This window comes from Canis aureus, chromosome 23 (genome assembly GCF_053574225.1).
Source record: "Canis aureus isolate CA01 chromosome 23, VMU_Caureus_v.1.0, whole genome shotgun sequence".
Lineage (NCBI taxonomy): Eukaryota > Metazoa > Chordata > Mammalia > Carnivora > Canidae > Canis > Canis aureus.
Window position 1 is genome coordinate 9,346,067 of NC_135633.1, and position 13,399 is coordinate 9,359,465.

At 50.3% G+C, this 13,399-nt stretch overlaps 1 protein-coding gene and 1 non-coding gene across 2 annotated transcripts in view; one reads left to right on the forward strand and one right to left on the reverse strand.

Annotated features, from left to right (window-relative positions):
* Positions 1-13,399, reverse strand: part of NAV2 (neuron navigator 2) — a 726,136-nt gene that overhangs the window by 684,991 nt on the left and 27,746 nt on the right. The window lies entirely within an intron of this gene.
* On the forward strand, positions 2,017-2,168 carry LOC144295584 (U12 minor spliceosomal RNA). Its single transcript, XR_013362671.1, has one exon. It is a non-coding gene; the product is annotated as a U12 minor spliceosomal RNA (small nuclear RNA).

The following is a 13,399-nucleotide window of genomic DNA, read 5'->3' on the forward strand; positions in this document are numbered from 1 at the left end:
AGGATTATTTTGGGCTGGAAGCAAGTATGTGGTACGCATCCCTTCTGCTCCTATTCTGTTGGCTAGCATTCATTGGCATGGCCCCACTTCCCTGCAAAGGAGGCAGGGACGTGCAATGGGGCTGTGAGCCCAGAAAGAAAACACAGATACGACCAGGCTCTAACAGGATCTGCCACTGTGTTGACGGCAACTGGCTGTTCTTACTAACCCCCAGTTAATTGGCAAAATCCACAAATCCCTCCCTCAGCCTAATAAAGACGTTCAGTGCACTCCCAAGCTGTGTGCTTTGGGGGCGTGGGGAGCTGATAACAGTAACAGAAGCTAATGGTTATGTAGTGTCCTCTGTATACAAGGGAGTATCCTAAATGGGTGAGCACTCTAACTTTGGAGTCAGCCTACCTAGGTTCGAAATCTGGCTGTTAACTTACTAGCTGTGTGGCCTTGGGCAAGCTCCTTAACCCTCGGCTTCAGGTTCCTCATCTGGAAAATGGGGCGAATAATGGCACCCATATCACAGGTGGTTGTAAGGATTATATGTGCCATATCTTTAAAGTACTTGGGACGGGGGCACCTGGGTGGCTCAGTGGTTGAGCGTCTGCCTTCAGCTCAGGTTGTGATCCTGGAGACGCGGGATCGAGTCCCACATCAGGCTCCCTGCATGGAGACTGCTTCTCCTTCTGCCTGTTATTAGGGATAACATAAGGGATGCCTATTTATTTATGAATAAATAAATAAAATCTTTAAAAATAATCATAATAAAGTACTTGGCACAATGGCTGGCACAGATCAAACCTCATCTGAAATTTAGCTACCGTGGCTGGATGCCTTGCCAGGCGTCACGCTAAGTGCTCTGAAGTTATCAGACTTCTCTGGGCCACGGTGGTCTCCTCTATAAAGTGGGAGTGATCATTTCTTGCCACTGGGCTCTTGTTGCAACATAGTGAAGTCATTCACGTACAGCACAGCCCAGCGTCTGGCCAGAGCGAGCCGCTCGGTGGACGGCAGGCCTGCTTGATGCCCCCGACATGTTCTGATTCATCGGGGGCGGCACAGTCGCCTCACCCACCCTGTGTTGCCGTCGAAGGTCACTGCCGAGAATTCCAGGCTCTCATTCACTATTGGCCGAGGGGAAAAGAATTCTATAACCAAAGCCATCTCCTGCACTCAGCCCCTGTCCCATTGTACACGGCGAGCATGGTGCTGCAAGCACATTATTCCACTCCTGAGGACGCCGTGCCCTTCCCCCTCGGGCTCCTATTCAGCTTAGATTAAAAAGGCACTGCCTTTCCCAGCTGCCTTTCTGAAATATTCATCCTGCACACAGAATTCCAGTGCACAAGGCAGCCCCTTCAGAAGCCTGGGAGACTTCTTTTTCCAGCAGCGTGCCCACCAGGAGGCCAGGTGGTGACGGGCCCACTGAGCAGCCTGTGGACTAGTCCTGGCCACCACCCAGCTGGCGCAGGACATGCTGCCCACACCAGCCTTCATCCTCTTAGGTCCTGCTTGGTGGCCTCACAGCTCCACTCTGCCCTTAGACACCCAGACAGGGCCTCTCTAAAAGGAATCTCATAAGTTCTGTGTCCTGGTCACCTTCCTAGATCTCCTACCTCCCTCTCTGTCTCTCCCCCAACCCAACCCCTATTTGGGCAGACATCCTAGATAAGCATATCTCTTTGGCCCCAAAGAGCCAAATCACCAATAACCGTCCATCTGCCCTGATGTTATATTTGGTTCACTTATGCCCGGGATGTCCTCTCTCTCTCCCCATCCCAGCTCCCGGGACACCAGCATGCGTCAGAGCCTCAGACTGCCAACACTCTCATTCAATATCCTCTCCCCAGCCCCAGTCCCATTTTCCCTGGACAGTATGTTTGGTGGCCCTAAGCCACCTTGTCCCTCAAAAGACTCAGGGCCTCCCTATCTCCCATGAACTGCTCCACATGCTTGTCGGTAGAATGCCAGTGCACAGTTTTGCAAGTCCACCGATGCCTGAACTGTATTTAAATTCATCCATTCATGCCTTAAACTTACAAGTAAGGAAAATAACGATTCGGGGTGACACCCGAATCCTCACTGCTAATGTGAGACAAATTTTTGAGCGGGTAAAGGTCGCCCCTAAAGTGACCCACCTACTTTGTGGGATGCCTGGGAACCAAACGATCTGCCCAGATTTAAAAAAAAAAAAAAAAATTCATCCATTCACTCAAATATTTAAAGAGTTAAGAAAAATCTTTTAATTAATCATTTAAGGAATGCCTATGTCCAGTCACTGTGCTAGGTGCCAGGAGTACCGAGTCTAATAGGTCATATTCCTGCCTCCACCAAGCTCCCAGTCCAGTGGTGGAGAGAGACCAGGAAATAGATAATGAAGGGATAGCCCGACAGCTGTGAGGATGAGGACATGCTCAGACAGGAGAAATGCCCCAGCTTACAGGGTCAGCAACGGCTTCCCAGATGAGGCTATCCCTAGCTGAGTCTTAAACGAAGAGGAAAATCAGGCCCACAGGGTTGCTGGGGCAGCCTTCCAGGCAGCCAAGAGCAAGGGTGTAGGCAAAGAGGCAGGAAACAGCAAGGAACCATTACAACCCAGTTTGAACCACTAGATGGAGAGGTGTAGGAATTGGGGCTGCAGAGGGGTGAGCCTAGGTTGTGGTTACAGGGAGGGCCCACTCAGCCAATTTGCCCTGACTTTCCTTTTTCAGCACTGAGAGTCCCACATCCTAGGAATCCCATCCCCGCCCCCCCCCGCCCCAGTGTCAAGCAAAGTGGGGCAGCTAGTCACCCTCATCGAAGAGCTCTTTGTTGAGTTGAAGGGCTTGGACATTTTGTAGAGGTGACCAGGAGCCCACGGAGGATCACAAGCAGGCAAGACACGATCAGATTTGTATTTACAACCTACGCAGAAGACCTGCTCCAACTGCTTCCGCAGCTGGGCCCAGTGGGCACATCAACCACGGCGTCATAACCTTAGAGCACACCGACCACCGATACTTTGCCCTGAAATCGAAGGCTCTGCCACTTGCTGCTGGCCTGCAGTCACAGAGGACACCACGGAGGGTCGCTGGAGATGGAAGCTCCTCCTCCTTGCACACCCACGCGGCTCACGGTAACCTCCTCCGAAGCACTCCACTTCCTGAGCGTTAGATGACAAAACATAGAAATTCCGGAGACAGTCCAAGCATGTCGTGGTCCAGCACGACTTCCAGCTAGTGCCAGACTTTCAGAGCCCCGGGGATAATATATCTAACGCAAGGGGACACCAGTTGCCTAAGGAAATCCGATATGGAGAGAATCCCACTGTCACAGGCTTGATGGATATCAATATTGCTGTGTGGGTTCAGATCTCATTGAGGCCAACTAGATTGTTTCCAGAGCAAAGAGAAGACGTACTCTATTATTTATTAGTTTTATTTGTTTGCATAAAAAGATTCCGCTTACATGGCTAATTGCAAGTAATACAACAACCAGGGGGTGAGGAGGATCAGAACAAAAGGGATGTCGGGAAGGTAAAAACCATCCCGGCAGTATTTATCCCTTCCGCAACTATAGTTCAGGATATTAATTATATAACGTTATTATAAATGTCTATAATTATAGACATTATAGCTACCCAAAATATTCATTAAATCTGTCCTTTGAGATGTTCTGTGGGTGATGCGGAGGGGCCTGTTAAGCTCCCGGTGCTGGTGGAGGCAGGAAGTGCTCCCTGGGGAGGCTTGGTGGGCAGGTGAGCGGGGCCGCCGGGTCCCACGCAGACAGCAGAGGCAGGAGGAAGGCACGCGGGTCTCGGGGGTCCCTGGCAATGCAGGCCGTCTGGAGGGAGGCGGAGAAACCCCCCTGAGAAGTACCCACGGGCATGCGGTCAGCACCCCAGGGACACGGCCGGTCGGGCGATGCTAGGGGAGAGAAGAACCAGGGCGGCGGAGGGGGCCAGGCCCAGCAGGCGTCGGGGCCAAGGCGACTGCCACTGTCCCGTCCCTACCCCTCCCTCCATAGCGGCCCCTCAGGCGTCTGCTTCAGAACATAACCAGCAAACGGAAAGGAGACGGACATTTCCTAGTGACCGAGTGTCAGGCCTGGGCACACACTTCTTCCAGAGGTCACTTGGAATTTCTCCGGTCACTGTCACGGCTTCGTGGCTCCCCACCCGACTGCCATCCTCCTGTCGGGTAACGGGCCTTGCGCTTACTCTCTCTCCAACCCTCCCGGCTTCTGCACCCTGTCCCCGGCCGTGGGCGTCCCCGCTCCCTGACCCCCTCCACCTGGCCTGCCTGACCCTGACCCACGGGGCAAGCCCGCCGGCCTCCCTAGCGGCTACATGAGCCCAGGGAGCTGACCTCCCCTGCACGCCGTGCAGCTCCGCTGCCGCCGCCGCCTCCGTTAGGACGCAGTCTGGGGGCAGCCTGGGGGGCTCAGCGGTTTAGTGCTGCCTTCGGCCCAGGGCGTGATCCTGGAGACCCGGGATCGAGTCCCACATCGGGCTCCCTGCGTGGAGCCTGCTTCTCCCTCTGCCTGTGTCTCTGCCTCTCTCTCTCTCTCTCTCTCATGAATGAATAAATAAAAAAAAAAAAGACTCCGTTTGGGCAGCAGCATCCCCAGGAAACCTCTCTGGGCCGGTCCCGGCACGCGCTGGGAGAGGAAATCAGGAGAGGGCAAGCGGCTTGCCTGACCACACCAACACGGAGCGGGCAGGGCTGGCCCCAGGCCCACGAGCACCCGCAGAGCCACGTGCCTGACGCGAGCCCGGAGCCCGGGTTGCGGACCCCAGAACTACAACAGACGCCCCGTCCCCAGGGTGCTCAGTGGCTGGCCCGGCCCACTTCTTGCCAGAAGCCCCCCGGAATGTGCGTACGGATCATCCATTCTCTCCGGGCGGAAAGACACAACCAAAGGTAGCGCCCAACCTGTTCTGGGCCGGGCACCTGGAGGCTCCGGGGGACAAAGTCGGCCTCTGCAACAGGGAGCGCTTTCCGGGCCAGCGGCTCCCCCCGGGCTCCCCCGGGCACCCCACCCCGCGTTCCACAGGCCATTCCCGTGGCGATCGGAGCAGCATTTGTCCCCAGCTTTGCACTAGGCCAGCTATCAGGGACCCGGTGCACACACGGCGCCGCCACCCCGCGCCTGCCAGGGCGCTGATAAGGTGCCCTCGCGGGGTCTGGACCAGCAGCAGCAGCCCGGGAAGCGCGGGGGCCCCGTGGAGCCAGAGGCACGCTGCCAAGGCATCAGGTCAGGGGTAGAGCAACAAAGAACGAAATAACACCCCAAAGCACCGAGGGCTGCACACAAGAATGAAGCAGGCCCCCCCAGCAGCCCGCCCCACCCTGTTTTCCGATGGCTTCAAAGGGTCCCCTGCAACTTGGAAGCGGGAATCCAGATGCCAGGTGTGCAGGGGCCCGGTCCGTGACAGCCAAGGCAGGGGGAGAGGTGTGTGTGCAGTACACACCACTTCACGGCGCTGGGAGCTGGTCTCCCACACGCTCCGGGAAACCCTCTCGGCCCTCCCCAGAGAGGAGCTGTTAGTTCCAGGCCCAGGCAGCTCCGCCCCGTCAAATGCTGCCCCCCTCATCTTCCACCTGCCTCCCCCAGCCCCACCATCTTAATCTATTCAAAAGGCTGTTACCCAAATGAATCTTCACTCGCTTCCCATCCTTCTCCGCAAGCTGTTAGACCCTGGCTCCTGACTCCTTCAGCTTTCCCAGAGAAAACGCCTCCTCTAGTCTCCCAAAGGAGTGAGACGAGGTGGAAATCCTGGGGGTCTTGGTGGGATGGCCCAAGCTTTGCACTAGGAAGCAGAGACCCGGCTGGCCATTGTCAGTAAATCCCCTAACCTCTCTGGGCTTTGAGAGTTTTGTCTGTACGTTAGGTACGAAAGTACTTTATTCTGAATACCCAAGTCATGTTTGGAAACTTCTTCCAACTCAAAGGTCTATGATCAAACCCAAGTCCACGGTCCACCACCTTTCATCCATACATTCTATGTGCGAGGAACACAGAGGGAAGAGGGGTGGTCCCACCCCCACAGAGCCCATGCCTAATGGAGAGTCAAGCATGCAACTATCCAAACACGGTAAGAGGCACAGGCACGTTGTAGCCCAGGGCTCTGTGGGAGCTGAGAAGAGCCTCCATATCTGCCTGGAAATGGGCAGAACAGAGCAGGGGATGAACTAGAGGTTAATGGATGGGCAAGATGGGCAAAGGCTCTCCAGGCTGAAGGAAGAGCCAGTGCAAAGGCATGAGGCTACTGGAGAGCTGGGGCAGCACCCCACCAAGCTCCTGGACCACATCCCTATGTCCCCTGTTCTTATTACCTGCTTGAGACAGCACAGTCAATACTTTTCAGCTTTTTACAGGCCCAGACCCTTTGTGCTACTAACAAGAAAGTAAGATCTGGAAAAAAAGATAGGATCAGAACCATGTCCTTCTTGTCTGGTGCCCTTTGCCCACCTCATGCGTTCACAGACTTCTCTGGGCCACCTTATCACTTAAAGTTCGAGAACACTGGGAATGTTATTCCTTCTGGAACTATCTCCACCCCACTACTTTCTGGACAACTGAGCTCAACATAGAGTGCCATAATGGGAGGGCAGAAAAGTGGTGCATAGGAAACATACCACTCAGGGAAATAAATGCTTATTAAATACACAAACATGTCAAACCTCTGCTTTAGCATCACTTCCTCCTTGAAGCTTTCCCTGACTACTGATTCAGGCCAGGTGTCCCTCCTTTATTTTCCCAGAGCCCGGATGCTAATGCCTGAGCACCTGTCATACTTTTCTATAACTATCCCTCTATTCACTCACTACCTTCCCTGCCAAACTGGGCATTCTAGACATTGTCTGGTATACAGTAGGTCCTCAATGAATGGTTTTGGATGCATGGATGGATAGATGGGCAGAAAAACAAGCCTATTTCCTTGTGAGACAGTGTGAAATTGTAGGAAGAACTTGAAACCCAAAGGGAAGACTTAGATTCAAGTGCAGGTCCACCACCATTGGCAATATGGCTCTGGATGGCTTTCCCATCCCTCAGAACCTCCGGCCCCTCTTCTGTGCTAAGGGAATCTGAATGTACCTACAACCTGGTCATGAGATTTGAATGTGATCACCCCTGTGAAGGTGCTTTGTAACCTACCGAGTGTTGGGTACATGGTACTTGTATTTACCAATTAGGATGCTTCCAACAGCAAACAAAAGAAAACCCATTTTAACTTAGCTTAAACAAGGAAATGTCTTGGCCCGCCTGACCAGATATGCATGACTAGGAAACATTTTGAGCAGGAATTATAGAAAGTAGAAAACATGAATTTTCCTAAAACAATCTCCGTAAACTTGCCTTTTCCTCCGTGGCATGTCTGGCTTTAAAACAGCAAGCTTTTAGCAGTCACACCCAACCTGAATGAGAACTAGAGGCCACCTATAAGAAAAAAGTCTGTGGCTGTATTGTAGCTGTTTGTTTAAGCAACAGGTTACGCCTAGAGACATTCAATTCTTTTGCCTCATCTCTCCCGAAATCCTCTTCAGCCACCCTGCCTAGATATTTACAGTGATATTTGTGTTTTTAATAAAAATGAATCTTGGGAGGAAAGGCTAATAAAATAATCATAAGCACATACCCACCTACCATCAGCACCAGAAGATAAAAAAATAAAGAGCTACAGGAATGCCAAGAGACAATAACATGGGATTCTTTTGTTGAGACCTTCCAGGGGACCTTAGTGTTTTGTTAGGTAAGGGTGACGGGACCTGAACACCTGCACAGATGAAAGCACGAGGCTCTCATGTAATTCTGTAGATACATCCAGATGCATGCAAGCCACAGCACCCAGCAGGTCATGCACAGAGACTGCCAACTGTACTCCCCAGAACAGCGTCAGCTGTTGGAAACTTCTAGTACCTAATTTAATAGGAGGGCAAGGCTTGGAGAACAGGAAATTCAGACTGATGCAGAACAAGAGCTGAGCTTGAAGGGGAGGGGGTAGTAATTAAAATGCAAGCCCTAGGAAAAGAACAGCCCAGAAGCATTCTGCTGGAATGGAAGGAAAGGGAGCAGCAATGCAGTCATTGCCTTGCTTTCTCAATGCGTGGTCTCTGGTCTATACCCACCTTCCTCCAGGGTGAATTTAGACATGTCTGATTTTGAGCAGCTGCAGCGAGAAAATGGTGCTCCTGTAGGCATCTCCTGCCATAACTTCATGAAGAATCTTTACCCAGATGTGTAGAGGGGATTGTGGAAAGGCACAACTGGTTGCCACCAACCAAGAAGTTGGACAAATGTCCAAGAAGTTGGACAAGAAGTAGGGAGTGGCTCCAGGTAGCCTGCCTTGGGCTAAAATTTGCAAGTGTCATCGTCCAGGAGCAGCTGTCGATGTGGCCAGAGAGGTGGACGTCAGGGTCCTAGTCCCCATCCAAAGGCTGGGTGAGCCAGGCAGCATCCAACCAAAAGCGTCAGATACAATCAAAGTCCGTCTTTGTGTGCCAGAAGGACCGCCAGTCAGAAGGGAGGTGGGGCAAGGTCCTGATAAAGGCACAGGGATAAGCATCAAATCCAAAGAGAAGAAAAACCCTTGTAGGGGGATTAAGCGATATCAAGGACGCCAAAGTGCCAGGTAGGACAAACAGCGGGGGGACAAGGTGAGGGGAAGGTTACATATTCTGAATATCCAGATTCTGAACTGTCCTGGATTCATGATATTTCCAGAGTTCAGCCTTCTTAAGATCAAAAGGAGAGACGGTTAAAATAAAAAGAAAGAAGGAAAGGAGTTGACCCAGCTCAGCAGCTTCTGATTGGATTCTCTTGCTGTTTCTTCCTATTGTGCAGGGTAAGAATGGATACATAAAATATGCTTAGATAATTGCAACATAAAAGCTCAAAATAACCGGCTTCTGCAGAAGCACAGGGAGTGACTGGGGATCCCTCAACTCTGTGCCACGCGAGGATACACCATGGTGCCCCAGGACCATCCAATTGACCCTAGGTCACCCCCATTATCCTGCACCAGGCACTGTGACAAATCATCCTTAGGCGAGGACAGTGACGAGGGGTTTTGTATAAACAGATCATTATTTTTAAAGACCTTTTAAGAAAAATTATCTTTGAATACATCGGGTATTTAGATTCCTAGATAAATGGTCATCTATTGGAGCTGACAAAGAGTTACAAGTGCCAATTACTGTACACATAATAAATAAGACAACGAGATTATTTGTGAAGTCAGAAAAGTGCATGTTTCAGGGGTAAAAACAGATTGGTCATACGTGTGGTAAATTATGGTCATAATACACTACCTGCATTGCTATGAAATGCACATACTGAGTTTTGCTGTCTGGGCAGCCAAGAGAGATCTATCCGTGTTTAAGGATTTGATAATACATTTGATATGATCATAATTAATTTGATAATATAAATTATTATCAGAATAACTCAATGTAGTGTTATCATGTAGGTGATCTTGATTAAAACCATTATACCTTTTCTGAGGGGGGAAAAAGCCTGTGGTTTGGGGTTTATCACATCCTTCAGCCTCCACTTGCTCACCTATAAAACTGGGTACCTTACTCCTCTTCTGATTCTTTCATTCGACATCTAACAAACATTCATCAGCCCCTGACCACGTGCAGCCACATCCCAGGTACAGAGGTGAACAGGATAATGCATTCGCCTTTGTGGATTTTACATGGGTGGGTGGGGGGAGACCATCAGCAAACAAGTATACAAATCAGCATGCGATGCCACGGTAGATAGGGTAAGTGCTCTGACCAAAAAACAAGAGCAGGGTACAGGCACAGAGTGGAAGTAGGGGTCCTGCAGGAGGAGCTGGTTTGGATGACGTATCCAGTCCACATCTTTCAGGGGAGGTGCCCTGAAGGGAGGGCAAGGCAGCCATGCGAACACTGGGGGAAGCGTTTCCAGGCATGGGGAATGGCAGGTGCAAAGACTTTAAGGTATGGAAGTCACAGACAGGTTCAAGGAATGGCCCAAAGGTCACTGTGCCTCATGGTAAGTGAAAAGAGGGTGAAGAGGCAGGCAGAAGCAAAGCTTTCTTTTAGACTTCCAGGTGGGGTGTATGAGCCCGGGGCACAGGTGTACACTTGGGTCTGGAGGCATACACAGATGTTAACACAGCAAGCATGGAAGGTAAAGCCTAAGGGCTGGACAAGCTCACCTATGAAGTCCTCGAGAAGAGAAAAAATGGACTGAGGACTGAGCCTAGGGGCACGTGACATTCAGAGAAAGAGCCAATGAAAGAGGCTGAACGTTATTAGTTCAGGTGAAACTGGACTAATGAGGTGAAACCATTAGTACGGCAGAAAAAGCAAGAGAATGTGAATATTGCAAGGAAAGGGAGCGATCTGGTTTTGCAGGAATGATACAGGGTAACATAGGTTAAAGTTTTAGCACAGTGTCCAGCAAAGAGAGGACTCTCGAAAATGTTACCTGCCTCCTCTAGTTTCAGAGAGAATCCGGTAGCACAGGATTTCAGATGAGGGGGAAATCAGCAGAGACTGGAGAAAGAACCAGTATTCCCCACCCCAGTTTAAAAAAAAAAAAAAAAAAAAAAAAGACTGGTTAGGGTTAACACGAATTTCTCCTAGAAACCCCAACAGCCCAAATGGCCAAATGTTGTGAAATGTTTATGATACGCTGCTGCCACAGCAGGGAGGCCCTGAAACCTGGTATCTGCAGCCACTTCTCAGCATTACTTATTACCCAAACCTCACAGGCCTGGCCTTTCCACCAGCTCAGGCGGCGGGCTGGGATTCTGAGGCAGGGTTCAGGCTCACTCAGCATGGAGCCATTCTTTTTTGTGCACCATCCTTCAAGCTCGGGGACATGGGGACCTGGTGCTGGAGGCCCCCCCGCTCCCCTCTGCAGGCATTCACAGACATCCGGAGGAAGCAATGGCAGCCCAGCTCTGTTGTCCCTCTGAGCAGCTAGAAAAGGTCTCGCTGACAACCATTTAAGATCCAGGCCACGCTCCATCCGAAGAAAATACAAACCCAGCTGTCATCTAACTCACAACAAATGTGGGCCCTCCAGTGGTGATCTGAATGGATGGAGCACCAGAGAAAGCTGCCAGACTTCAAAGGATAAAGGGACCTAATGGAAAGAACCAAAATAATCCCTCGTTGAGCACTTTTCAGCTGGGGAAGCACATGCACATTCATGGTTTCATAAGATCTGTGGCCATAAATAGGATGCTACCCCGCTTTTACAAACAAGGAAACTGAGACAGAGGGGAACTGGTTTACCTGAAAGCACATGATGCATTTAATAGCAAAGCTAGGATTATATGCAGGTTTCCTGGCTCCTTGCCTGCAGGGCTACCACGAGGATTGAGTGAGATATGGAAATGGGTGTGTGTAGGATGCTGAGATGCCAGGCCTCACAAACCAGAATTAGGAGAACTGAATTTTGGAGCTGAAATCCCGACTAACTAATCACCAGACAAGTTACCCTTAACCTCCCCAGCCTTCAAGTACCTCACCTGATGGTACCTCCCTCCTTTTCGAACCATGGTAAAAATCAAATGAGAAAATGGAAAGCACACTCTCTGGTACACCCTAAGCGCTCAATAGGTATTTTCAATAGCAATAACAATTATTTTCCACTATTTGAGCGGCCTTGGGCAAGTTGCTTCTCTTTGTTTTTTTTGGGAGTTAGAGGTGTCCTTACCTAGAAAACGAGGGGAAGCTAAACTAGGCTCAGTCAGAAGGTGGTAAGAACATGGTGATTCGGAATGAAGATTGGCATCAGGTGGTGAGGTTTGGGTGCAGGCTCCTCTGAAAGTTACTGTCTCAAAACCACATTGCCCCATCAGTAAAGTGAAGATGAGAAACAGTACCTACCAGCTGAGGTTTTTCTGAAGATTACATGAAATAACGCACATGGAATTTTTAGTACGGAGTAACACATGATAATAATAAGTGCACAATAAAACTTGGTTAATGAAGTTGTTTACACTTTTCTGCAGTTCTTTTCCAACAATGGCAAGATCATACAAGACAATGTGCTTAAGGACCACCACCCCCCACCCCAGTCTTCCATCTGTAAAATGGGGGCTTGGTCTATAGGGTCTCAAAGATCCTCCATCACTGACATTCTCTGGGGTTATGGGTATCTCAAGGCAATGCCTCTTCCCAAGGAGCTGCAGAGTCTACCCAAAACTCAGAGTTGGAGAGCCCAGCTGACTGCTGTTACACAGCTTGGAAGCCACTTCTCCTGGCACATGTCCCCTTAGCGTTAACTGTCAGCAAACCCAGCCTTTGAAGCAACTGCAAATGATGTATCTGTGCAGGATGGAGAGTCAGCAAGTGCCGGCGCCATGTCCTCCTCCATGCTTACCCAACTCCATCCTCTGACTTAGCACATTCCTGGGTCATTTCAGGACACAAAGTTTCAGAGGAAAGAGAGGACGGTTCTCCCCCTTCCTTCCTAAATATATACTCGACTCCCTGTTGTAATTACTCTCCTTTCGGTCCAAAATATTTAGCAGAAACATTTGAGAAGCGGGCGAGCACCTGCCACCAAGCGATGTCACATGAGGCCTCTACTGCTCAGAGTCCCCTGATATCAGATGACATACTCTCTCCTGCACAAAAGCTGCATCTGGGTAATTAGAATCAGACTCTGCAGCAGAGTTTGAGCAAAACTTGCTGAACAAAATGTTATCATGCAGCTCCCTCGCTTCCCCCATCTCCCAAGACCAACTCAATGAAAAGACTTGTCCAATAAGAAGACTTAACCATTTCCTCATTAGCCATTCTTTCACCCATTCAGGCCAAATTGGTATTTGATGCAACAGGGAAATGTGTCGAGTACATTATTAATCAAGTTCAGCAAAGGAAAGGTCAGGGGGGTTACGGGCACAATTACGGGATATGGGCAACAGGCCAATGAGAGAGCGCGTCGGGGAGGAGGGGGAATCTATGGCAATGAAATTATGGAGGGTTATGAATAGTTGGAGGCAACTGAAGGGCTGATATTCTGCCCAAGCTGGACACGTGCGAGGCTTCTCTCAACTGTTTTCAACTGTTTATTATTATTATGGGGAAAACGTCTTGGCTCCAAGGCAACCAGTACAGAGAAGTGAACCCAGAAGGCCTCAACCTGGTCTTGGGAACAAGAATCACTCGCTGCCAAAAATTCAATTGGAAATGTATCAGACTGGTTAGAGCTCCAACGAGGAAAAAGATGTCAAGGTGCCCACCGAAGGAAACTAGGCTTGTTACCTTTCGATTTTCTGATGCAGGTGCTCGATATTCTCAACAGCCCCGGGGGGCGGAGGGGTGGGGCATGGGTCTCCAAAAGACTTTTCCAGATAAAGTATGCTGGGGTCTGGAAATGGCCCCCGAACTGCCTTAACTGGGCATTGATTCTTTAGAATCGATGTGCATTTAAT